This window comes from Chiloscyllium plagiosum, unplaced genomic scaffold, assembly GCF_037043375.1.
Source record: "Chiloscyllium plagiosum isolate Xiang-an unplaced genomic scaffold, Cpla_swu_hap1 HiC_scaffold_50, whole genome shotgun sequence".
Taxonomy (NCBI): Eukaryota; Metazoa; Chordata; class Chondrichthyes; order Orectolobiformes; family Hemiscylliidae; genus Chiloscyllium; species Chiloscyllium plagiosum.
Window position 1 is genome coordinate 34,775,551 of NW_028270188.1, and position 25,839 is coordinate 34,801,389.

The 25,839-nt window shown below is 42.7% G+C and overlaps 1 pseudogene; it reads left to right on the forward strand.

The window, feature by feature from the left end:
• Positions 1–11,014: 11,014 nt before the first annotated feature.
• Positions 11,015–25,839, forward strand: part of LOC148135268 (uncharacterized) — a 28,025-nt pseudogene continuing 13,200 nt past the window's right edge.

A 25,839-nucleotide genomic window follows, 5' to 3' on the forward strand; every position in this document is an offset into this window, starting at 1 on the left:
AATATTATTCCCAGTTGGTGATAACAAGGAGACAGCAATTCCTTCATGTAACCATTGCTTTGTGAAATCCTGCTTTGCAATACCATTTTCACTTTAGCAAGGATCATTCAACTCTGGATCTTCTAAAATTCCTGTTGCAAACATGAAAGAAGCAGCTAAGTTCCAGAGCTGAGAGTCAGTGCTCTTTACAATAGTCGGCACGGTGGCATACGGGTCATCACTGCTATCTTACAGCGCGAGAAACCTGGGTTCAATTCCTGCCTCTGGCGACTGACTGTGTAGAGTTTGCACCTTCTCCCCATGTATGTATGGGTTTTCTCCGGGTTCCTCTTACGGTCTGAAAATGTGCTGGTTGTGTGAATTGGCTGTGCTAAATTGCCCGTAGTGTTCGGTGAAGGGGGTAGTGAGTTGCGCGTCGGTTTGGACTTGTTCGGCCAAAGGGCCTATTTCCACACGGTGAGTAATCTAATCAAGACTCCGTTTGACCGATTTTGGTGTCAAGGAATCGTGAACCTTGAGTCAATGGACATCAAAAAATAACATTATTTCTGCTTAAAAAACGAGATAAGGAGTTCCCGATTCTGCTACCGCTAATTGAATTAATCTCTCAAATTGTTTTAATTGACACACGGACAAAAGTTGTAAATGCGGAGACATGTACTACCCGACACTGTTCGCGCGCACACATCCTTTTTTTTCACCAGGAGATGTCAAGAATTTGGTCTGAATTCCTTTCTCCTGTTCTCTGCTACTCTGCAATGGATTAAAGAGTAACATCTCTTTTTTGAGCTGGGTACAACGTGGTGAAGTTTATATACATCAAAGACATTATGCTTGAGTGAAAGGAATCCCTGCAGTAACACCCCATGTTGATTCAGAATGTAGTGACCACCCTGTATCATCGAGAAGGACAGAGCCAAACTTCCCCATTCGTGCAAAAGATTCTATGTTTCCCAGGAGCTTTGCAACTCACGCTCTGTCTAAAATAAAATAATGTGATCAAAGTTCCCAACAGAACGTCAGTTCCTGTGCATGCACGATTGCACATTTTTCACACTTTACCAAAACTTTATAATTTTGAATGAAGATTTCCCTCTTCCCATGCCCCCCAAATCCATGTTTGACAAGGGCCTGAAGAGCATATTTGTGCTGCTGTACCCCAGCATTGCCTGTCAGTTGAAGCTGGTTGAATCGAGTCGCCAATCGATATAACCCGGCCTGGGGGGGAAGGGAGATATCACTGCCTTCTGGGAGCAGGGCGTCAGAATGGGAAGAAGTGGTTATTAAAACTCAGTGCTGTTTTCCCTCACCGAAGCAACAAAAATATCCTTTAAAATAAAACACTCATCTAGTTTATTATTAATCCAAGCGGTTAAAGGGTATAATTTTTGCCTCGGGGAGAGAATGCAAATGTGGGCAGGGCTTGGTTAAAGTCTCATTTACTTCAGCTTTTGATGGAGGTAGTGTGATTTCGATTCTGATCAAAATACAAAAGCATGAAAACATACAGAATGAATGACATTGCTTACCAGAGCATGGCAGCGCTCTGGTTAGCACTGCTGTCTTACAGCACGAGGGACCCAGGTTCAATTTCAGCCTCTGGGAGATGTCTGTTTGGAATTTTCTCCCACAGTGTAAAGCTATGCAGGTAAGGTTACGCGTGTACTCTGTCTACACACGAGGTAAGTTTTTAATACTTTAAATAGACCTTGCCATCGGCTTCTGGACCTCGCTGTCGCTCCTCCCACTGCAACTGTCGCCGAAGGTCCTGTTATCTTTAAAGCAGGAGCCAATCTATTAAAATTTCTATGTTCAATTCTTTCGAACTCAATGTAAGTCTGACCTGGTACCCTCTTTACGTTTCTTAATAGCTGTCAATTCGCTTCTGGAACTAATACATGTGCATCGAAAGTGCCCTGTTTGACGTCTTCATAACGTCTTGACCCCACATCTGATAACGTGGCAAATAGCTCACTAGCTCTGCCTGCCAGTTTACATTGAAATAGAAGTAAACTTTAATCGTCGCACCACTTCCTCTGCTCGGCCTTTTTTTTCGAATGAAATACAGATGCTTCGGTATCTTTCTCATCGAAATGTGGCAGAATTTTGACATATTTGTTTGTAATACTACTTATGTTATAATCTCCATTCTGTTAACATGCCTTTGCCGACTTAGTCCCGCGGCTTCTCAATTTCAAATTCTCTCTTGATTAGTCTGCACAGAACATAGAACAATAGAGCACAAAAGAGGCCCTTCGGCCCCCAATGTTGCGCCGACCTATGAACTAATCTCAGCCCATCCCCCTACATTGTTCCATCACCATCCATGTGCTGATCCAAGGATTATTCGAATGTCCTTAATATGGCTGAGTTAACTACATTGGCAGTTAATGCATTCCACGCCCTCACAATATTCTGAGTAAAGATCCTGTCTCTGAAATCTGTCTTCATTTTATCACCCATCAATTTGTAGCTGTGCCCACTCGTACATGCTGACGTTATCATCCGAGCAAAAAGCCTTTCACTGTCTACCCTATCTAATCCTCTGATCATATTGTGTGTCTCTATCAAATCTGATCTTACCCCACAAGAACGATTTCGCTTTTATGAAAGCGAAGTCATGATTTGCAAACTTATTGCTTGAAGGTATTTCCTTTACGCATAGTCAATGGATGTTAGATATTCAGGAGAAATTTCGAAAGACCTCACACGGAAAGTTATGATAAAGAAACAAAGGGAACATACGCCAACGGGAAAATAAAAGTTAGGTTTGCCTTGACGTAAAGAAGAACCGAAATGTAGATGATGAAGCATCATCGAGACTCGACACATGAACTTGCTGTCTCTCCATGAACGTTGTCTGACCCACTGCAATCTCTACCATTTGAATTTTTCAATACAGATTCCAGGATCTGCAGTAATGTGCTCTCACTAAAAGTAAATGCCTCCTGCATGCTTACAATGTTTGTTGATGGGACTGTACGTGGAATATTGTTCGCAGTTTTGGTGTCCTGATCAAAGGAAGAATATCTTGAGCACATGTAGTGAATGAACATTTTCCAGATTAATCCCTCAGATGGCATGATTGTCTGATGAGTAAACTCGACCTATGTTCTGTAGAGTTTCAAAGAATTCTTAATGAAACCTAGAAAATGCACGTAGAAGCGACTGCAGAGCACAGGCAAAGTTGACGAGAATTCCAAGTTATTCCAAACGAATGCCAAGCTGAACTGAAGAACAGGAAGCAATTACGCCCCGTTACAAATCAAGGTGAAATCTGTGAAGGAAGCTAGTGAATATTATAGATAGTCACACGAGTCCGTTGTATCTGAATTACTTAAAGAAGGATGCAAATACAGAATTCGACAAGATGAACGGTGAACATAGCGTGGTTCCACTTTCAAGGAAACGTGGTGAAGATTGATTATAGATATGTAAACCAGTGGATATCGGATCTCTCTTAAGGAAACTATTGGAGAAATTAGGGAAGATGACATAGATCGCCGATTAATGATAAAGATTCATAAGTAATAGTCAGCCTGATGTTATTAGAGTGAAGTCATACCTAATTATCTTCTTGATTTTTTTTAAGAACATTCTTCATGTGGTCTTTCAGCAAGCTCTTTAACAAAGCTCCATATAGAGACATAGAAGCAAAGACTCCGAGAGTACGAAGAAAGTCTATGTGGCCCAATCTGGTGCATGCCGACCAACAGTTCCCTATTTCCATTTACTGGGGTGATATTCTTCTAAACGGTTCCGATCGATATATTTCTCCAAAAGCCTTTTAGACATTTTTTATGTCTCCACCTCAGGTTTTCTTGCCCCTCAGGTTTTCTTTCATTGTTTCCCCTTACAATAAACGGATACCCTCTTGTTGTTGATACCCCAAGATTGGTAACAAAAAAACTACAATCACACACCTCATACATAGCTCTCATGATCGGTTTGAGTTTTTAAGATCCTCCCTCGGAATCTTATGCTTTAACAAAAGACATATCCGAGCTTGTCCAACCTCTCCCGATAACTCAGACGCTTATGTCCTGGCAACACCAAAAATTGCGGCTGCACCTGTGTCCTGTATAACTGCAACATAACTTTCAAATTTCTACAATCCATGCCCTGACGAATGAAGGCCTGTGTGCTACAAGCCTTTTTTTCACAACTCTGTCTCCTTCTGACATGGGAAACTGATAAAGCAATTAAAGCGCAGTCGTTTTAAGATCAACTTGCAAAGTTACATTGAAAGTTGTTTTAGTGGCATGAGACAGAGGATGTTGGTCGCAGACTGCTTGTATGACTGGAGACTCGTGTCCCCGGTTGTACCACATGGATCAGTGTTGTGTCCCTTATGTGTTGTGGTATTTATAAATTCTGCAGATGTGAATGTGGAGAATGTGGGGCGAGTGTGAACAATAAATTTGTTTTTGGCACAAACATTGCCCGGGTGTTTGGCAGTGAGGAGGAAGGTCTTATGTTACACAAAGATATGCATGGAATGGTCAGATGGACAGTCAATGTTAGACAGAAATTAACACAGACAAATATGAATGGGATGCAATGTGGAACAAAGGAACTAGACAGAGGAATACTTATTGACTGGCAGAACACTAAGAAACTCAGGACGTTCTTCTCCACAGATGCTTGAATTTGACTGAATGTTATATGAACAATCCAGTTGCAGGAGAGCAAGTGCAGGGAAAATTCATCAGGTTTTCCTTCCCGGCAATGGAGAGTATCCGCTGTGAGGAGAGGCTGAATCAGCTCGGATTGTTTGCTCTAGAGTAGAGAACACTGAGTGTGATACCACTTAGAAACATCAGACGATGAGGTGCATGGATAGGGTGAATAGACAGCAGCTGTTCCTTTTCGTCAAAAGGACAAGAAAATGAGAGAAACAGTTTAACATGGAGTGCTTGATGCTAGGAGATGATTTGAAGGTGGTTTTTCACCCAGAGGGTGTTGGGATCCGAAATGCACTTCCTGAAAATGTACTTATCACAGTAACCTCACAAACTGTAAAAGGTATTTGGACGGGCACATGAAGTGTCAAAACATTCACATTTATGGACGTTTTGTGGCAACATAGGAATAATGTAGATCGTGCTGTATGTCTGATGGTACAGACTCTATGCTTCTGTGATTCATTCGTTGTGGAAAATCAAAGATTGAGCAGGGTAAAACAGTAATTGCTGGAGTTTTAAAAAATATGTAAACAAGGGTGAAAAGAGTGATCGAAAACAGCGTCTGAAAGTTTGTCAATGGCCAACGTAAGAAACAACAAATACAGCATTCTTATAGTCTGAAACCAGGGAATGCAGAATGGAGAACAGGGAAACGGCAGAACTATGAAGCAACTACTTCAATTCTGTCTTCACAGAAGAAACAAAACAAACAAAAATGTCTCCAAAACGTGGGAACAATAGTCTGTAGAGGAAAAGGGATTAGAATAAAATTAGCAAATCAACGGTTTTGGAGAAATTATTGGGACTGAAAATAAAGGGCATAGGCAACACAGATTGACGAAATGAGAATAATATTTGAGAAGCTGACTGGTCGATAAATTGTGAAGAAGCAATGACTGCAATGCATTTGAATTTTCAGAGAGATTTTTGATGAAATCTCAAGCCGAGTGTGCAAACTCAAATATTATTATTAATGTATAAACAAAGTTTTAGAATGGAACAGCTGACAGGAAATAGTGAATACGAATAAAATATTTTTTGTTTTGACTGGAAGAATAGTGTAGTATCAGAGGGATCAGTGATAGGGCCTCAGCCATTCACAAAACGTATCAAACATTTGGTGAAGTGAATCAAAGGCAATGTTTCCAATCTGCTGACAGCACTAAACGATATCGGAATGTAAGTGGATGAGGAAGATGTGAAAATTTTCAAAGGTGATTAAGACAAGTGGAGTGATTTGGCAAATACGTGGAGGATGAAGAACAACGTGAATAGATGTCGCGTTGGACACTTTGTTGGGAAAATGGAATGGTAGTCTATCATTTAAAAGGAAATTGGTCAAAAATGTTGATCTTTAAAGCGACTTAGTTCCATTTTCTTAATCCTTCTGCACATTCCTTCAAAGTCCATGCAAGGCAGTGAGCTCTGAAGCCAGAAGTTAATACGGGAAATATCATTGACACGCTAACCAGTGTACATAGACCCACCCAAGTGGGTAGCTGTAACATTGAAAGGGATTTGGATCTCCCCGTGCACCAATAACTAAACACAATAATGGAGGAACCGAAAACAGATCGGAAGGTAAATGAAGCGTTAACCTTTATTCCAGGGGGATTTGATGACAGGAATGTCTTACTGTAGCTTTACAGAACCTCAATAAGAAAACAACTCGAACATTGTGCAGTTTTCTGTGCAGTTTTGGCTTTTTTGCCGAATAAAGGACAAAGCTGAGATTGAGGGAATGCAGTGAAGGATGACAAGTCTGGTCTCTGCGATGACAGGAACGTTGTGGTATCAGAATTCCTGTCAACTGGGGCTGTATTTCATGGGGTTTAGGAAAATATGTGTGGAGATCTCAGTTAAATATCTAAAATACTGACAGAGTGAGACAGGTTGGAAGCAGGGATGATAACTCTTCTGGCTGCGATATCTAAAACAAGGGGACACACTGATAGATATAGAAAGCCTCTCAACATTGTGACGGGAACAAGTATCTGCACTCAGAGACTAGTGACCATGCGGAATTCTTGATCACTTATGGCTATGGAAGTAAAGGCACTGCATAGAACTTAGGATTTCGAGACACTAAAAGTATGTTGTAAGGACAAGTGTATGGTGAGGTGACAGAGGATCAGCTATCATTATCTTGTGTTGGATTGAACACAGGGTGAACCAAAGGCACTACTGTGGTTCCCATTACATAGTATCCTAAGGTCAATCACTTTAAGAAATACAGTACAGCTGAAAGTGAGTATGGCATTTGCTGGAAATCAGAGTTGAAGAGTGTGGCGTTGGAAAAGCACAGCAGGTGAGGGAGTATCCCAGGAACATGCAATCGACGTTTTGGGTATAAATCCTTCATTCGGAATGCGGGGACCCTACCCGTCACAAACATTCTTGATGAAGATGTTACGCCAGAAAGGTCGACTCTCCTGCTTCTCTGATATTCCCTAACCGTCTGTGCGCTTCTGGCGCTACAGTTTCCGACAGTAAGGCCATGAACAGTAATGGGAAAGGTTCGAATAGCCTACTCCTTTCCCAATGTTTCTGTGCAGTCTGTGGGAAAGCTCTATAAATGTTCTCACAAGCTAAAAATATTATTACATTTTTAGATGCCCTCTGCTGTTATTTAAAGGCTTGGTATTCCTTTGTGTTCCTCATCATCTCCAGCAGATCTTATGCTTTTTCTTTATGTTTTAAGCTATCACTGACATCCCTTATCAGACATGGTTTTCTTTTCGTCACCGAACATGTATTGTCTTCCTCACAAACTTCAGCCATTGCTGCTTCACCGTCTTCCCAACTCGGCTCCCCTTCCCATTAAATCTGGGCAGGTCATTTATCGTGTCTTTTAGTGATGTCACTCAATTATAATTACATCCAAACGTGAGTAATAGGTATAAACTGAAAGATCGAGACTTGAGAGATGGGATATGGACAACAATTGAAAGTGTTATTAACTAGATATGGAGAGAGAAAGTGAGGGTACAGAGCTGAGAAGATGCGAAATAGAGAGATTTTGAGTAACTACAGAAATATGTATACTTCCTTATTTATTTTGGCAATTCCTAGGTGCTGCCGTACTTTGTAGAATACGTTAAAATAGTATAATATGTTAAAACACTGGGTTGATGCCAGACCGTTTATCTCCACTGAATGAAAAACACGGCTCAAAGTTTGTGAGCAAATTTGTAGCTCGGGGGCTCGTTGTTGTGGTTCTGTTCGCCGAGTGGGGAATTTGTGTTGCAGATGTTTCGTCCCCTGTCTAGATGACATTCTCAGTGCTTGGGAGCTTCCTGTGAAGCGCTTCTGTGATGTTTCCTCTGGCATTTATAGAGGTTTGTCTCTGCTGCTTCCGGTTGTCAGTTCTAGCTGTCCACTGCAGTGGCCGGAATATAGGGTCCAGGTCGATCTGTTTGTTGATAGAATCTGTGAATGAATGCCATGCCTCTAGGAATTCCTTGGCTGTTCTCTGTTTGGCTTGCCCTATAATAGTAGTATTGTCCAAGGCGAACTCATGTTGCTTGTCTTCTGTGTATGTGGCAACTGAGGATAGCTCGTCGTATCGTTTCGTGGCCAGTTTGTGTTCATGGATACGGATCGTTAGCTGTCTTCCTGTTTGTCCTATGTGGTGTTTTGTGCAGTCCTTGCATGGGAATCTTTACACTACGTTGGTTTTGCTCATGCTGAGTATCGGGTCCTTTGTCCTTCTGAGTTGTTGTCTGGAATTGTCTCTTGGTTTGTGTGCTGTTATAAGTCCTCGTGGTCGTAGTAATCTGGCTGTCAGTTCAGAAATGTGCTTGATATATGGTAACTTGGCTAGTTCTTTGTGTTATGGCATGCCCTCATTCCGTTGTCTTTCCCTTCGGCATGTGTTGATGAAATTGCGGGGGTATCCGTTTTTGGCGAATACGTTGTAGAGGTGTTTTTCTTCCCCTTTTTGCAGTTCAGGTGTGCTGCAGTGTGCTGTGGACCTTTTGAACAGTGTCTTGATACAACTTATTTTGTGTGCGTTGGTGTGCTTGCTGTCGTAGTTCAGGACTTGGGTCTGTGTGTGTGCATTTTTCCTGTATACCTTTGTGGTGAATTCTCCGTTCGGTGTTCTCTGTACCATCACGTCTAGGAATGGGAGTTGGTTGTCATTTTCTTTCACATGGAGTGGATCTGCTTCCTGTAAGTGTGGCGTTGATGATCCGGTGTGTGTTTTCTATATCTCTGTTTTTAATGATTACAAATATGTCATCTATATATCTGACCGAGAGTTTATGTTGAATTTGCGGTAAGACTGTTTGTTCAAATCTTTGCATTGCAACCTCTGCTATGAGTCCAGAGACGGGTGAGCCCATGGGTGTGCCTTTCATTTGTCCATATACTTGGTTGTTGAAAGTGACGTGTGTTGTGAGGAACAGTTACAGTAGTTTGAGTATGCAGTCTTTCTTCGAGGAGAAAGTGAGGACTGCAGATGCTGGAGATCAGAGCTGAAAATGTGTTGCTGGAAAAGCGCAGCAGGTCAGGCAGCATCCACGGAACAGGAGAATCGAGTTTCGGGCATAAGCCCTTCCTCAGGACATTTTCAGCCATGCAGTCTTTGTTGATAGGTTCCCCGTCTTGTTGTCTGTTCTGCATGTCCAGCAGGTTGGCTATTGTTTCTCAGGCTAGGGATTTGTCGATAGAGGTGTACAGTGCCGTTACATCGAATGAGACCACAATTTCTTCCTTGTCTTTGTGTATCTTTCTGATGATGTCCAAGTTTTCCTGTGTTGACTGTATAGAGTGTCTGGATCCGCTTATCATGTGTTTCAGTTTCTGTTGTAGTTCTTTAGCTAGTTTGTGTGATGGTGTCCCTGGTAGCGATACGATGGGGCTGAGTGGGATGTCTGGTCTGTGCACTTTAAGTAGTCACACGTGAGGCGACCAGAACTGCACACAGTACTCCAACTGTGGCCTAACCAAAGTCCTGTACAGCTGCAACATCACTTCACGACTCTTGAATTCAATCCCTCTGCTAATGAACGATAATACTCCATAGGCCTTCTTACAAACTCTATCCACCTGAGTGGCAACCTTCAAAGATCTATGTACATAGACCCCAAGATCCCTCTGTTCCTCCACCTGACTTAGAACCCTACCATTAACCCTGTATTCCGCATTCTTATTTGTTCTTCCAAAATGGACAACCTCACACTTGGCAGGGTTGAACTCCATCTGCCACTCCTCAGCCCAGCTCTGCATCATATCTAAGTCCCTCTGCAGCCGACAACAGCCCTCCTCACTGTCCACAACTCCACCTATCTTTGTATCATCTGCAAATTTACTGACCCACCCTTCGACTCCCTCATCTAAGTCATTAATAAAAATTACAAACAGTATGATTATGTTCTTATCGTTTCGTAGTAGGTTTTTTTAGTGCTTCCATCTCCTTGGTGTTGAGGTTGTGTGTTTGTCGTTTCCTTGTCATCAAGGGAATGATACTTTGTCTCACTGTTTGTTGTGTCTCTTCTGTCAGTCTATTGTTTCTGAGTGTGCATTCTAGTGCTGCTAGGAAGTCTGCTGTCTTGGCGGCCCCGTGGTTACAGTTGAGTCCCTGGGCCAGTATTGTTCCTTTCATGACTGTGATCTGTCACGGAGAGATTTCTAACCCAGGTTTCTAACCCAGTTGTGTGTTGTGGTGTCCTCTCTGTTGTGTGTTAGTTTGCCCAATTTTTATTTTTATGCCGTTTTTTTGCGGTGTGCGGTCCTGTTCTGTCCTATGGTGAGGGCCTGTTCTATGGTCCGGGTCCACTTCTGATTGGTGGTTTTTGAAATTCACGATTTTTGGCGTGCAATTTCTTGTCTGCATTTGTGTAGTCTGTTTTGTGCATCTGCAATCATTACCTGGATCATCCTGAATCCGGTCTGTCTGGCTGTGTCTCTGGCTTTTAGGTTGTTGACTGGTGGTCTGTATCTGACACATGGTGGAAGGATTCGATTATTTCGACATTCGTGCAGGAACCGGGAATGTGGCGCTTCCGCGGTTCGCACAGGATTCCCATTTCCTGCCATGTCTTAGCGTCTCTCGCCCGTAGGTGTTCAAAGTTTATGAGAAGATTTGTAGCTCGGGTGCTTGTTGTTGTGGTTCTGTTCGCCGAGCTGGGAATTTGTGTTGCAGACGTTTCGTCCCCTGTCTACAGACGCACACAACAGACGACACAAATATGGACAAGAAATTGCACGCCAAAAATTGTTAATTTCAAAAACCATAATAAGGAATGGACCCCGACCGTAGAACAGGCCGTCACCATAGGACAGAACAGGACCACACACTGCAAAAAAAGGCACTAAAAGAAAAAATGGTAAAGCTAACACACAACAGAGAGGACTCCACAATATATCCCTGAGTTAGAAACTTCTCCCACAGAGAGCCCACAGACACGGAAGGAACAATACTGGCCAAGGGACTCAACTATAATCACAGGGACGCCAAGACAGCAGACTTCCTAGCAGGACAAGAATGCACACTCAGAAACAATTAACTGACAGAAGAGACACAACAAACAGTGAGACAAAGTAGCATACCCCTGATTACAAGGAAAAGACAAACACACAACCCCAACTCCAAAGAGAAGGAAGCAAGAAAAACACTAAGAAATGATAGGAACATAGTCATATTAGCAGCAGACAAAGGCAGAATGATGGCCATCCTGGACAACGCAATTTCCATCAAGAAAGCGCAACAACTACTTCGAGATACCAACACCTACCAAAAGAGCGAGTTTGACCCCACCCAACAGCTCACCAATAGGGGAAGCAACATACTGAGAAACATGCAAAAAAAAAAACAGAGAGATAACCAGGTTTGACCTAAAGAGAATGAAACCTGAAAGCAACACCCCGCAAGATTCTATGGACAGCCTACAGTGCACAAACCAGACATCGCACACAGACACATCGTATCGCTACCAGGGACACCATCACACAAACTGGCGAAATAAGTACAACAGAAACTGAAACACCTGATCAGCGGATCCAGACACTCGATACAGTCAACACAGAAAATCTTGGACATCATCAGAAAGACACACATAGACAAGGAAGAAACTATGATCTCATTCGATGTATCGGCACTGTTCAACACTACCAACAAATCCCTAGCCAGAGAAACAATAGCCAACCTGCTGGACATGCAGAACAGACAACAAGACGGGGAACCTATCAACAAAGACTGCATACTCAAACTACTGGACTTGTGCCTCACAACACACTTAACATTCAACAACCAAGTATATGGACAAATCAAAGGCACACACATGGGCTCACCCATCTCTGGACTCAGAGCAGACGCTGTAATGCAAAGATTAGAACAAACAGTCTTACCGCAAATTAAACTCAAACACTGGGTCAGATATGTGGATGACACATTTGTAATCATTAAAAACACAGAAGCAGAAAACACACACCGGATCATCAACGCCACACTCACAGGAATCAGATTCACTAGAGAGGAAGAAAATGACAACCAAGTCCCATACCTAGACGGGATGGTACAGAGAACACTAAACGGAGAATTCACCGCAAAGGTTTACAGGAAAGTCACACACAGAGACCAAGTCCTGAACTACGAAAGAAAGCACACCAACACACACAAAAGAAGTTGCATCAAGATACTTTTCAAAAGGGTCACCGCACACCTGATCTGCAAAAAGAGGAAGAAGAACACCTCTACAATGTAATCGCCAAAAATGGATACCCCCGCAATTTCATCAACAGATGCCTAGGGGAAAGACAACGGAATGTGGACATGCAACAACACAAAGGACGAGCCAAGTTACCACACATCAAGGACATTTCTGAACTGACAGCCAGATTACTACGACCACTAGGACTCATAACAGCACACAAACCAACAGCCACTCTCAGACAACAACTCAGAAGGACAAAGGACCCGATACCCAGCATGAGCAAAACCAACGTAGTGTAAAGAATCCCATGCAAGGACTGCACAAAACATTACATAGGATAAACAGGAAGACAGTTAACGATCCGTACCCATGGGCACCAACTAGCCACGAAATGACACGACCAGATATCCTTCGTAGCCACACAGGCAGATGACAAGCAACATGAGTTCGACTGGGACAACACTACTATTCTAGGACAAGCCAAACAAAGAACAACCAGGGAATTCCTCGAGGCATTGCAATCATCCACAGATTCTATCAACAAACACATCGACCTGGACCCAATATTCTGGCCACTGCAGCGGACAGCTTGAACTGACAACCGGAAGCGGCAGAGACAACCCTCTATAAATGCCGGAGGAAACAACACAGAAGCGCTTCACAGGAGGCTTCCAAGCACAAAGGATGTCATCTAAATAGGGGACGAAACATCTGCAATACAAATTCCCAGCTCGGCGAACAGAACCACAACAATAACAACAGCTGTTGTCACTAAACAGTAGGCCAATGTATTTAGTTCTTGGAAGAAAGGAGATTAACAGAAATAAGGTGGGGACCCTGAATCGGAAATGACGACACACATCCTAATGATAATAGTAGTCGCGAGGAGAAAATAATGCCAGGGTTTGGGTTGGCGGGGTGGTCGTTAACCGATTGCGAACATGACACCTCAGCTAAAGATTGAATAGCATTTCAACGTTATCTAGTTTTTTCACATGTTATGCGTCACAATTTTTTTCTGTGTCTGCATTGTTAATTCTGAATATGGTGTTCACATACGAAGAATATTAGTTAACTGTACACACACACACATACGGATTAAACACTGTACACACATCATTCTTCCGCCTTTACATTTCAAAGTGACTTGATATGTGTATATTTTGACTCACTATTCCCTCTTTCGAATGTATTCTGTTTCTTTCTCTGAATTCCATTTTATTACATCTATCAGCGACACCTGGTACCTGCGAGATATCGCTTTGCACCTCTACAGACTGCAGAACCACTGTCTCCGACTTCTTTACGTTTCCTACTCCTTTCTGTTTCGTATCCAATGACACAGATTTTGTTCTTGCCCTTATCGTCCCAATCAATAATGCAATTGTAAGTGTAATATTTACTTTCGGGAAACAGTCAAAACATAGGAAAAGTTTATACGAATAGACTCTGTAAAAAGGTGTTTGTAGCTTTTGAAGAAAATGACTGATGTGCATAGTGTTATATGTACAACATTGCCCTATTAGACAAGCAAGAGGACCGTACTGAGAAATCCGAACTTTCTGCATCTGTGTTCGGAGCAGTTGTGCTGAGAGACTTTTTAGATTGTTTGCTGTTGTGCTGGAGGAAACGTCAATGTCGTAGCAACCTTTCGATTGACTGGAAGAAATGTTGTGTATGTGAGTAACACAGCAGAGTAGGAGCACAACAGACTGTTCGTCCAGCCACTCCATGCTGACCATAATTCCAAATTAAGCTCGCGAACCTTGCATGCACTTGAACCATATCTCTCCAAATCTTGCCAATCATGTACGCACCCAAATTCCTTTTAAACCTTTGAACTACGAGATTTCATTACCATTCAATATCATCAGATTCTGTAAATTCTGGTTCCTGCAGAACGAGAAAGAGGTACTGTAACCCAAAGTATTTATATGGGACTGGAAGAAAAACCAAATAGAATTACGTGTCGAACATATTGATGTCAGTTATGAGGCAAGTATTAGTTTTTCTTATATAAGGAATATGATAACTGGACACTTCCAGAATTATTATATGCCTTGTCAAAGTCAGCTGAGATTCCAGAAAGGGGATTCACCTTCGAGAAATCTGCAGAATTTCTTTTATTTTAGGCATTCACAGATTGGAATCAGTCGGATTGGTATGTTGCATTTGCAGTGTTTTTCATATGCTTTACTGACAGGTGAATGAAAGACCATATATAACGGGACAAAAATCTACGTGTATTGAAAATTAGATAATGAGACAATACAGAGAACAACACCAGTTTCTTGTTGCAGGCAGTTCAACATGGGTACCACTTGTGTCACTATTCGGATCACAGCAAATTGCAAGGCACATAAATAATTTGTATGTGGGAAACAAACAGCATACATCTCAAATGATGTTGATGAAATGCTGCGACGTTCGGAAATGTAGTCCAAAATGGACGGGCATGTCATTGATCATGAGTTACCAAAATAATGCATACTTACATGTAATTGATGGGGCACTAAATGACACGTTCCTCATCATTGCAAGATGCTTTATTAGATAAATAAAGTCAACTGCCAGCTTGTTGAGAACGGATTTGGTTACATACAAAAAGAACAGGAGATGTAGAATCCAGGGAAGACAAGCAGCAGCCTGGAAGCACACAGGAAGGCAGGCAGCATCAGGTGATGGAGAAGTCGACGTTTCGGGTGTAAACCTTCTTCAGGACTGGGGTGGGTTGAGGAGGGCATTGCAGAGAAAAGGGGTGGCGGGGTCAAGGTGGTGAATTTGGCATAGATGAAGACAGGTAGAATGAATCGGCTTGGTGACAGGGATGAGTGCAAGGTAGGGAAGGCTCTGGGAAGTGAGTGGGGGGATGAGATATGAGATTATTTGCAATTCGAAAATCAATTTTGTAGGCTGGTCAAGCAGAAAATGATGTGTGCCTCCAATTTTACGATTTTGTTCGTTGTGGCAATGGAGAATGTCATGGATAGTCATGTTGGAAAGGGAGTGGGTAAGAGAATTAAAATGGGCGGTGGCTGAAAGGACACTTCAGTCACTGCAGACCAGGCTCAAATGCCTGACAAAAAGTTCTCTCAGTTTACATTTGTCTCCTCAAAATAGAGATTAACGCATCAGGAGCACCTGATGTAGTAAATTAGTTTAGAAGAAAGGCAGGTGAACCTCTGTCTCAACTGGAAGGACTGTTTGGGACCTTGAATGGAGGTGAGGGTGTTGGTTTTCCGTCAGGTGTTGCATCTTTTCTGGTTGCAAGGGACGACTCCTGGAGGTCCAGAGGGGTTCGGGGGGGTTCGTGGCGCAAATCAAGGACTGGCAAAGGGAATGGTCCTTGTGGAAGGCAGTGAGGGATGGGGAATAGAACATGCTGCTGGTGGTGACATTCAGTTGAAATTGGCAGAAATATTTCAGAATGATACGTTGAATATGAAGACAGTGGGGCGGTAGGTGAGGACACACGCAACTCTGTGTTTCTTGTGTTCTTGGGGGGTGGGTGTTGAGACCAGTCGAACGACGAATGGTGATGGTGCAGTGGAGGACTGTTTGAATGACAGAAGGGGAAAAACCATCGCTCTAAATAAGTGGACATATCGGATACTTGAATGTAGAATGTGAGAGTATTTGGGGCACTGCATACAGATCTGATCTTTTTTTCAGGAGTGGTCGACCATGAAGAGAGACTGCAGAAACGGAGTATTTAATCTGTAGTTCAGGAAAGAAAAAGTTGTGATTGCATTGAAACTTGAGGTTTGGAAGTAATCACTTATTTCCAAAAGAGTCATTGATAGGGAGAGAATTTCCATATTTTACTTGGTATTGATTGATTTGATTTATCGTCCCGTGTTTCTAAGTGCAGAGAAATGTTTTGTTTGTCAGCAATATTGGCAGATCATAGCAAGCAAGGACAGAGAGATCATATGGTGTAAATGTCGGCTGCACTATGCAACATTTGCACTGAACAAGATCTACATGAACAGCATCATTATTATTTGAAGTTAGAGAGTCAATTCCTCAATCTAATTGGGTATTCATAACAATTTATATGCCGCTGCTAAGCCTCAGGTCGATTGAGAGACAGGTATAGGTTTAGAATGTACTCTGCACGTTTATGTGGATTCGGTGTGCGGCCCTGCACAGAAGGTCATATTGACAATCCCCAACATCGCTATCAGTACCTTCCTTCTGATACAGTTAGCCATTCCTGCCAGCTTGTGTCCTCCATTGAGAATACCAGGCTGCCTTCTCGAAGATGGAAGATGTCTCCTTGAAACTTCAGACAAAACGTTTTGCTGTCCATCTCTCTGCTAGAAAACCACATTAACATACCACGTGTCACATGTGCAATTGACCTGCGAGGAATAATATCGCGCAGTCTGACTGTGAAGCCTCTGGTACACTTGTGTGTCATGTTCCAGCATGAAATGTTTAATTCTGTTCCTGTGTGAGAGACTCTAAATAGCTTCTTCCTCCTAGGATTTGACCTCGTATTGTCGAATTGTGTTACCCTTGGTTCCTGTTAAACAGCTGCATTTGCTGACTAATGTGAAAATGCGATTGTTTTAAGAGGGTATTTGCTCCTGGATTATTGGAAGAGAATAACTGAATGGCAGTTATCAAGCTGGATAGTTCAGACCACTTGTGTGAACAGATTGGGACGTCTCAGCCTTATTTTAATACAGTCTGAATGGGTGTGGTTGGCTCTCACAGATTGGGATTTCTGGTATGTGGTTTCTTCGGGTCTGAACAGAACTGGAAGCTTCAGTGAATGTTTCCTGGCTGCTACTCGGCCTGAATTTTCTCTTGATTTTTTCTCTCGTCGTTTAGAGAATTGTCTGTGAGAATTCGTGTCTGAAATGTTCATTTATGCACGGGGGTGTTGAATACTTTATTACTACGTTAGAACTTTTAATTTAGCAATGGTTACTGAATCTAATATCTTGTTCAGATTTCCAATGAGGTTATTATACATTCCTTTTGAATTGCTTGTGGTTTAACTACAGTGTGTAAATAAATTGTTTTTTATGTGAACATCAAACTTAAAACCAATCAGATCGCATCTGCAACAGTCACTTCATATTCCCCTTTAAAATAAGAAGCCATTACGATCTAGGCTATCGCCTTAAATAATTATTGAGGAGCTCTATTGTGATCCATAGCACGAGACACATTTTCTTCCTGTATAATAGGCAAAGGGACTGAATGCGCTACCACTGTTCTTGTCCAATCCTTTCAAAAGACTGAATGACTTCCTCATATTCCTGTGATGCAACGTGAGGAGTTGAATGAAATCATCAATTTTAACTGAAGAAACGTGCAGTTTCGCAGTACTGTTATATGATCATTAAATGCACTTTAATAGAACAAGCATGAATATTGTCCAGATCTAACTGCACATGGACACATACTGCTTCAGGAGCAAAAGGGTGACCCATTTTCTGAACATCGTGTAATCCTCAATGACATCCCCACTTTGAATATATGATTGGAAAAGATATTGATTAAGCAGTTGAAGAAAGTTTTGCTGAGTAAACTACTCTCAGCATTGCCACAGAGATGTCCAGGTATTTAGATGATGGATATCCACAAGAAACAGAATTCGTCCGTTGTGCTGTGATTGACTGCACTCATTTAGGAGTTTAAACGGATTCCCACCCATTCTAATTTTGATTTGCTCATTGATGACTTCCTCAGTCAAACATTGCCTTGATATCAGATACAGTTACTGTTAACTGAAACTGCGCGTTCATCTCTTCCGATCATATCAATTGATCACGGTGGAGGAGCACGGAGTGTTTTTTTTTCCTTCAAACACAGCGTAGTGTATGTCAGGACAGCGCTTTTCCAGAGTTTAGGGCATCTAGAACACTGAAACTATATAAGGAGGGCATACGTCGACTTTGATCAAGCAAAGAGTTGAGAACACTGAAGATTTTGAAATTTAGGAGGATTTGAGACGTACAGCAGATCAGCCATGATCTTTGTGAAGGACAAGACAGGTTTGGGGGTCGGGTTTGGATGGAACGACCTGTTTCTGATGTTACCCCATTCTGTTATTAGAATTTCAGTGGCTGTTATTTTCGTGTATTTCTGGTATTGAATGGTGCTGTCATGGAAAACAGGTGATTTCGTCTACCATCTCTTGGTAAGGTGATGGGGTTGTATTCACAGTGACTCCGGATCTCCAGTATGACCAACAAATGCAGCTAAACTTGCATCGAGGAGAAGCCCTGTAACGAGAGAGGTGAGAGCCCTTTTTCATACCAACTGGGGCTTTCCCATTACTTTCTCCAAATCCCCTGAACCGAGTGTGACAGTGTTCATGGACTGAATGATCTCCTCTGTTTTTGTACGCTAGATTATCGAATTAAGTGGCCTAAAACTACTCCTATCCAGCGGTTTGGAGGTGTTGAATGGAACATTGGTACATGGGAAAGACGGGAAGGTGTGGGTTATTAGATACTTTGAACGTTCTTCACCAGGCACGAAGATTGTGTCTGATCAGGCTGTGAACTCAGCCACACTTTCTTGTCTGTATCACATAATCGATGAATTATTTCTCTGTCAAATATTAAATTAACTCAGCCTTCAATATACATAAACAGATAGGCACCACAAAAGTCTGGAGATGTGCATTACTACTAGAACGTCCCTTGTAAACTTTCTTTTTATCCCTCTGCTAGAGTCTGAGAGACACGCAGCACAGAAACAAACCCATTATGCCAGCTTGTCCATGCCCAGATCACACAATATAATCTCGGCCCAGTTTTCAACAGTGGGTCCATATCTCTCGAAATATATCCCATTCATGTACTCATCCACGGGTGCGTTTTAAAAATAAGTCGTCATTGTACCAGCTTCCAACACTTCCTTCGACATATCGGTCCATGCAAACACCTGTTCTGAGTGAAACTGTTACTGAAAGGATTCCAAAAAAAAAAGCCCCCGTCAAAATAAACCTTTGCCCTCTATTTGTCGACTCTCCTATCCTGGCAGAAAAGAGCTGGGCTATTCACAATATCCGTGCCACTTACGATTTTGTAAATATCTGTGAGTACATCGCTCAGCTTCCGGTGCTCCAATGTAATAAAGCACCGATCTTTCTAACCTCTCCCTCGATTTCAAACGCTCCAGTCCGCCAACTTCCGCGGAAATCGTTTCTGCATCATCTCAAGGTTAACAATATATATCCAGCAGATTGAAGCAAATTAAACACAGTATTTTAAATGTGACAATATCAAAATCTTGTCCACCCGCAACGTGACATCTCTTATGACACTGAAGGTGTCTACTGTACCTTTAAGAGAGAATGAATGCTGTTTGCACTGAGAGCTTACAAGGACCTATCGTATTACAAAGCACTAGACTGAACGTGTACTCGAAGATTGAAAATATGCATCATTAGCTACAAACAGGTAACTGGGCTGTTTGGTATTTTGACATTAATTCGAATTTAACCCATCAGTATAAGTTAGTTCACGAGAAAGAAGGAATTGTCCATGCAGGAGATCAGAGTCAAGAGTGGGGTGCTAGAAAAGCATAGCAGGTAAAGCCGCATCCAAGTAGAAAGTGAATCGACGCTTTGAGCATAAACCCTGCATCATGAATGAGGTTTGTGGGCAGTGCGGCTGAGCGATGGTTGGGGATGTGGGGAAGGTAGCCGTGAAAAGAATAAGTAAATGAAGGAGGGGGTGAAGGTGATAGGTCAGAGAGGAAGGTGGAGCAGAAGAATTGGAAATACTGTGGACATGCCAAAATGGCTGTGTCGAGTTAATGCTTGGGACTGGGATAAAGTGGATGGAGGCGAAATGAGGTAACTGGTGAAACCCACATGAATCCTGTGTGTTTGCAGGTTCCCAAGTCGGAAGATGATGAGCTCTTCCCCCAGGCGTCGCGTGGTTAGAGTTTGGTGATGGAAGAGATCCAGGACCTGCATGCGCTTGGTGGAGTGGGATTGTAAGTTAAAGCATTCAACCACGGGTGAGTGGGGTTGGTTGGTGCAGGTTTCACAGAGATGTTCTCTGAAACGATCCAGAATTTGGCGTCTTGTTTCGCCGAGCAAGAGGAGACCAGATTGGTTGGAATGGATAAAGTAGTTGACATTTACGGAAGTACAGTTAAATTTCTATCAGATATCGAAGCACGTTGGACGGAGTTGACAGGGAGGCGCGTGCGTGTGGTTCGCACAGGGTAGGGATGGAAGTATATCCCAAATGGTGGGATCTGTTTGAAGTTGACAGAAGTGGTGGAGTATCATGCAATGGATGTGGAAGTTCATGGAATGGAAGGTGAGGACCAAGGGAATTTTGTCGTTGTTGCTCCCACGAGGAGTGGAACAGGACATCAATTTCAATAACACCTTTTATCCTGATCTCAAATTCACCTGCACCATCTCTGACACTTCCATCCCCTTCTTGGACTTCTCCATCTCTCTTGACCAACTAACCACGGACATCTGCTACAAGCGCAATGAATCAAACAGCTACATGGAGTAGACCTCCTCCCATCCTGCCTTCTGTAAAAATGTTATCCCCTATTCCCAATTCCACCGCCTCATCTGCATCTTTTCCTGCATCTTCTTTCTTGGTGTGGTCATCCCGATCGCTTGCAATCTAACCTTATTACACAGTCTTCCATTTGGAACCGTGTTGGGCCCCACTAAGGTCCAAGTAGACAACATATGCTGTTTTCCCTTCATCTATCTTCTTGAAAGATTTCACTCAAGTTTGGGAGACACATTTGCCGACACTAAAAACATTATAGACTATCCAAGATCAGTCCTTGACTTTCCAAATGCATGTAAATTCTGTCTGTCCGAATCTACTCCAAACATTTACCCACGCTGACATCTGACTCACTGGTCTCGAGTTTTCCTTGCAGCCTTGTTGAAAATAACCTCACAACATTAGCAATGTTCATTTCGTCCATTGCCTCATCAGTGGCTGTCAATGGTACAAATAATAAAAATGAAATAACTGTAGATTTTGTCAATAGGAAGCAAAGAAAGAAGGAAGTGGGAAAGCTCAGCAGATCTGGCAGCATCTGTGCAGAGAAATCAGAGTAAAACGTTCGAAACCAGAACTCGAGGAACGATACAATTATCTCAGCAAGGGACACTGCAATTTCTTCCCCAGCTTCCTGCTATGACCTGGAATACAACTGAACGGGTCCTGAGTATTTATCTATGGTTATGCATTTTAAGACTTCCAGCAATTCATTTTCTGATGTTGTGGCTTTGTTTGAAAACATCACTTTATTTTCTGTTTCCCCGAGCCGCCGCGCTTCCATGTCTTTTCCCACAGTAAATAAAGATGGCGTATACTTGTTTAGGATATCCCCCATCGAGCAGGAACAGGCTGTAATGCAGTGCAATGGTGGCAGGTCGAGTCCTTTTGATGAATGTGAACCTAGCACAGCCTGGAACTTATGGACGGTGTCGTTGAATTGTTAAAATGTGTTCCCCCACTTTTGCAGGCAATGTTTTAAATTCTAACTTCGTTTTCTTTATTTTTCCACTTTGCACTAAAATGCTGTACCTTGGCAGAGGGCGGAGATGATTCCCTTTGTACCTAAGATTGCGTCACATGTAGCCACTTAGAAAATTTTCCCTATCCTCAAGTGAATAGATGTGACAATAAACCTAATAAACCGAATTCACCACTTTGAATTTTGAGGCGCTCTATTCTCTCGTTAGTTTCTCTTTTGGTCTTAATGTCCTTAAAGATCTATTTCCATTCTCCTTAACATTATCAGACAAAGATTTTTGTTGTCCAGTTTTTGCACTCCTCGTTTCCCTATTACGTGTACTCTTGAACGCTGTATGACAAGAGATTCCTCTGATCCCACAGCCTATAACTGACATACACCTCTGTCTTCATTCTTGACCAGAGCCTTAATAGCCCCTGTGAGATCATCTTCCCTACTACTGCTCGCATTGCCCCTCACACTAACAGGAACACGCTGCACCCGATTTTCATCATCCGTCTTTTGAAATTCTCCCGCGGGCCTGACGTTCCTCTACCTCTGAACATCTTCCCTCAAGTCATCTACTGACAGTTGGTCACGAATACCATCATAATGATCCTTGCCCCAATTTATAACGTTATCTTGGGCACCAGCCCAATTCCATTCCAAAAGTAATTTTACGCTAAGAGAATTACAGTCACTGCTCCAAAAGTGCACTGAGGTATTCGAATACCTCAGTCACGTGCCCTGCCTTGTTGCCCAAGGTGAAATAACGTTGCGGCCGAGATCACCCAAGCTGTAGCAGTATTCAATGCTAAGGCAGGCTTGAAGAGTGGAGGGGTCGAACGGTTGCATACATCTGAATGCTCTTGAGAGTGTGTGTGTATATATTACATTAGACTAGATTACTTACAGTGTGGAAACAGGCCCTTCTGCCCAACAAGTCCACACCGACCCGCTGAAGCGCAACCCACCCAGACCCATTCCCCTACAATTACCCCTTCACCTAACACTACGGGCAATTTAGCATGGCCAATTCACCTAACCTCACGTTTTTGGATTGTGGGAGGAAAGCGGTGCATCCGGAAGGAACCCACGCAGACACGGGGAGAACGTGCAAACTCCACACAGAGTCGCCTGAGGCGGGAATTGAACCGGGCTCTCTGGCGCTGTGAGGCAGCTGTGCCACCGTGCCGCCCATATATAAGTGTTTGTCACTGTCTTTGTTTGTGTGCTTTCCCAAATTAACGTGTGTACCTCTACATCTATATGCCTGAGAAATTGGATTTCTCTTGCTTTGCAAGTGATTGCATTGAAATGGGAATCCAAATGTCCCTCCTCACTCTTTCTCTGGCTCCCTCTGTGTTTGACTAAACCCTCTTGTTTTAATGTGTTGTGATACCCCTCTCTAGTGTGCACTCCATTCCACAGCACAAGCAGCAGCTTCATTTGCGAAAGGAAACAAAGACTCTCTCACATTTGAATTGAATTAGCTTCATTGTCATGTACACTTTAACGACTGCAGTGCAAGTTTTGTCATGTTTTTGTTTATGGTGCCATCTAAGATCCAGCATACCGAGGTACAGATTCTGAAGTATTCTGTTCAAAATAGAAAGTCTAATAAATCAAATTCCAGCTGACAAATAGAAATGGAAAAATGTGACTCAATTAACAGTACCTTCGCGACAGTCTGTACAAGCAGCACATTTCCAAACCACACTGGACCCAGTCGCCAAACCACAACAGACCGATTCTTCACACAGCACTAGGTGCTTTTTCCAGAACGTACCAGACTCAATCACCAGACCCCATCCCGGGCCAGACCCTGTACCGCACCAGGCCGAGTGTGCAGACCGCACTGGGCACAGTGTACAAACCAAATCGGGTCCAGTCTCCACACCACACCGGGTTCAGTCTCCAGAACATGCCGAGCCCGTTCTACAGAAAACATGGGGGTCAGTCTCCAGACCATGGCAGGTCAAGTAGGCAGACCCCGCCTGGCGCAGTCGCCAGATTGCACTGGGCCCAACCTCCACACTGAACCGCATCTAGTATCTAGCCAATTGGACACAAAATTGGCTTGAATGTAGGAGATAGAGCATGCTGGGTGAGATTTGTTGTAACCAAAGGTGTGTCTGAAGGACCATTGCTGTTTCTATTATTGTTCGTTATTTTTATAAATTTTTTTGGAAGAGAATATACGAAGTACGGAGAGTAAGTTTGTAGAATACGCCAAACTTGCTGGTATGTTGGACAGTGAAGAAGGTCTTTCAAAAGGAAAATGAGATCATGGGCAACCGGGCCATTGGGCCAATAATTGGCAGATGGAAATACATGCAGGTTAATGTGAGGCGTCACATTTTGTTAGACAAAACCAGTGCAGGATTCATTAAGTTAACGATATGGCCTTGTGTAATGTTGTCATGCAGAGAGATTTAATGTGCAGGTACATAATTCCTTCAAAGTGGAGTCGAAATCAGACAGGGAAATGCAGAAGGCGATGTGCACAGTTAACTTCATCAGTCAAAGCATTGAGTATAGGAGTTGGAACATCATATTTGTGGTTGTACAAGAAATGGTACAGCCGCGTTTGGAGTATTGCTTACAATTCTTGTCGCAATGCTTTCGAAAGAATGTTATAAACCGGAAACAGGTCAACGTTTTGCAATGACAGAGCATCGAGGTTTTGTGATATAATGATAAGCTGTCATTTTTTTTTCTTTGCGCAGGAGACTGAAGGCTAAAGTCATAGAAGTTTATGAAATGATGAGGGGCATGGTTAAGATAAATAGCTTTTCCCCAAGCAAGGCACTCAATTGTATCAAATTTCTCCAACGTCATCAAGTATATAATCGGTCAGAACACCCGGCACCAGACACACTATTTGAAAACGGAATTGGAATCACCGTCATGTCGACCCTGAAGAGGCCTACTTCCTAACATCTGAGAGCTTGTGATAGCCCTTACTGAATTTTACCATAGACTGCAAGGAAATATCAGGAAAGGAGTAGGCCATTCAACACATTGAGCCTCCATCATTCTCGTTCATGGTTGTATATCAGCCCAGTGCACTTATTTCACAGAATGTACTTATCCATAAATGTGATTAAGCATCCACAGCCAGCTGAGACTGCTTGGATCTGGGCGGGAACCTTACAGTAGGTTGGGAAAGTGTTGCTGCCACAGTTCCTAATCTAAATGAGATCACAGCTGCAGTAGTGTGTACAGACATAGTCTCCTCGCTGAAGAAAGAATATTGTTACATTGGAAGCAACTCAGAGATGCTTCCGTCAAATTTTTGATCATGATGATCCAATAAACATTGGAGATTACAAGAATGAAAGATGACCTTATTTTTACATCGATCAAAAGAGGGAGTCAGCAACAGACACCAAGTACACAATAAATGGAGGAATCCAGTACACGTCTCCAACCTGAGATGCAGGAACAGAAGAAGAATATTCAGCCCTTCCACCCTGTTACATCAGAACAGGACGAGGTTATTCACCCCCAAGTGTCTAATATGCAGTATAAGAGGAGGCCAATCAGGCTGTCGTGATTATAAAATGAGACGCAGATTAGGCCATGCAGCATTAGTATCTTTTTCCACAGCAACAGAATCAGTCCATTCAGCCTTTTCAAATTTGTAACACAGGAACTGGAAGAGGCCACAGAAAGACTGGAGAATGGTAAATTGGAATAAGGGGAGACCATTCAACCTATCGAGCCTGCAGCATAGGAATTGGAGAAAGGCACAAATTATGCCGAAGTTTTATGAGAAAGGAGGTGGTAGTTCAACTCACTTGTCTGTTGTATGGCAGCAGGAGAAGACGAACTACTCCCTCAAGCACAGGACAAGACAGTTCAGTATCTTCAGCCTTTTATCAGCGAACAAAAGGAGACCGTTCAGCTACTCGAAACAGTGCATAACAACAGGAATATTCCATAAGCCCTCAAGCCTCTGGTGCATCATCATCAGGAGGAGAACATTGTAACCATCGAAGGGAAAATGTGGAAAA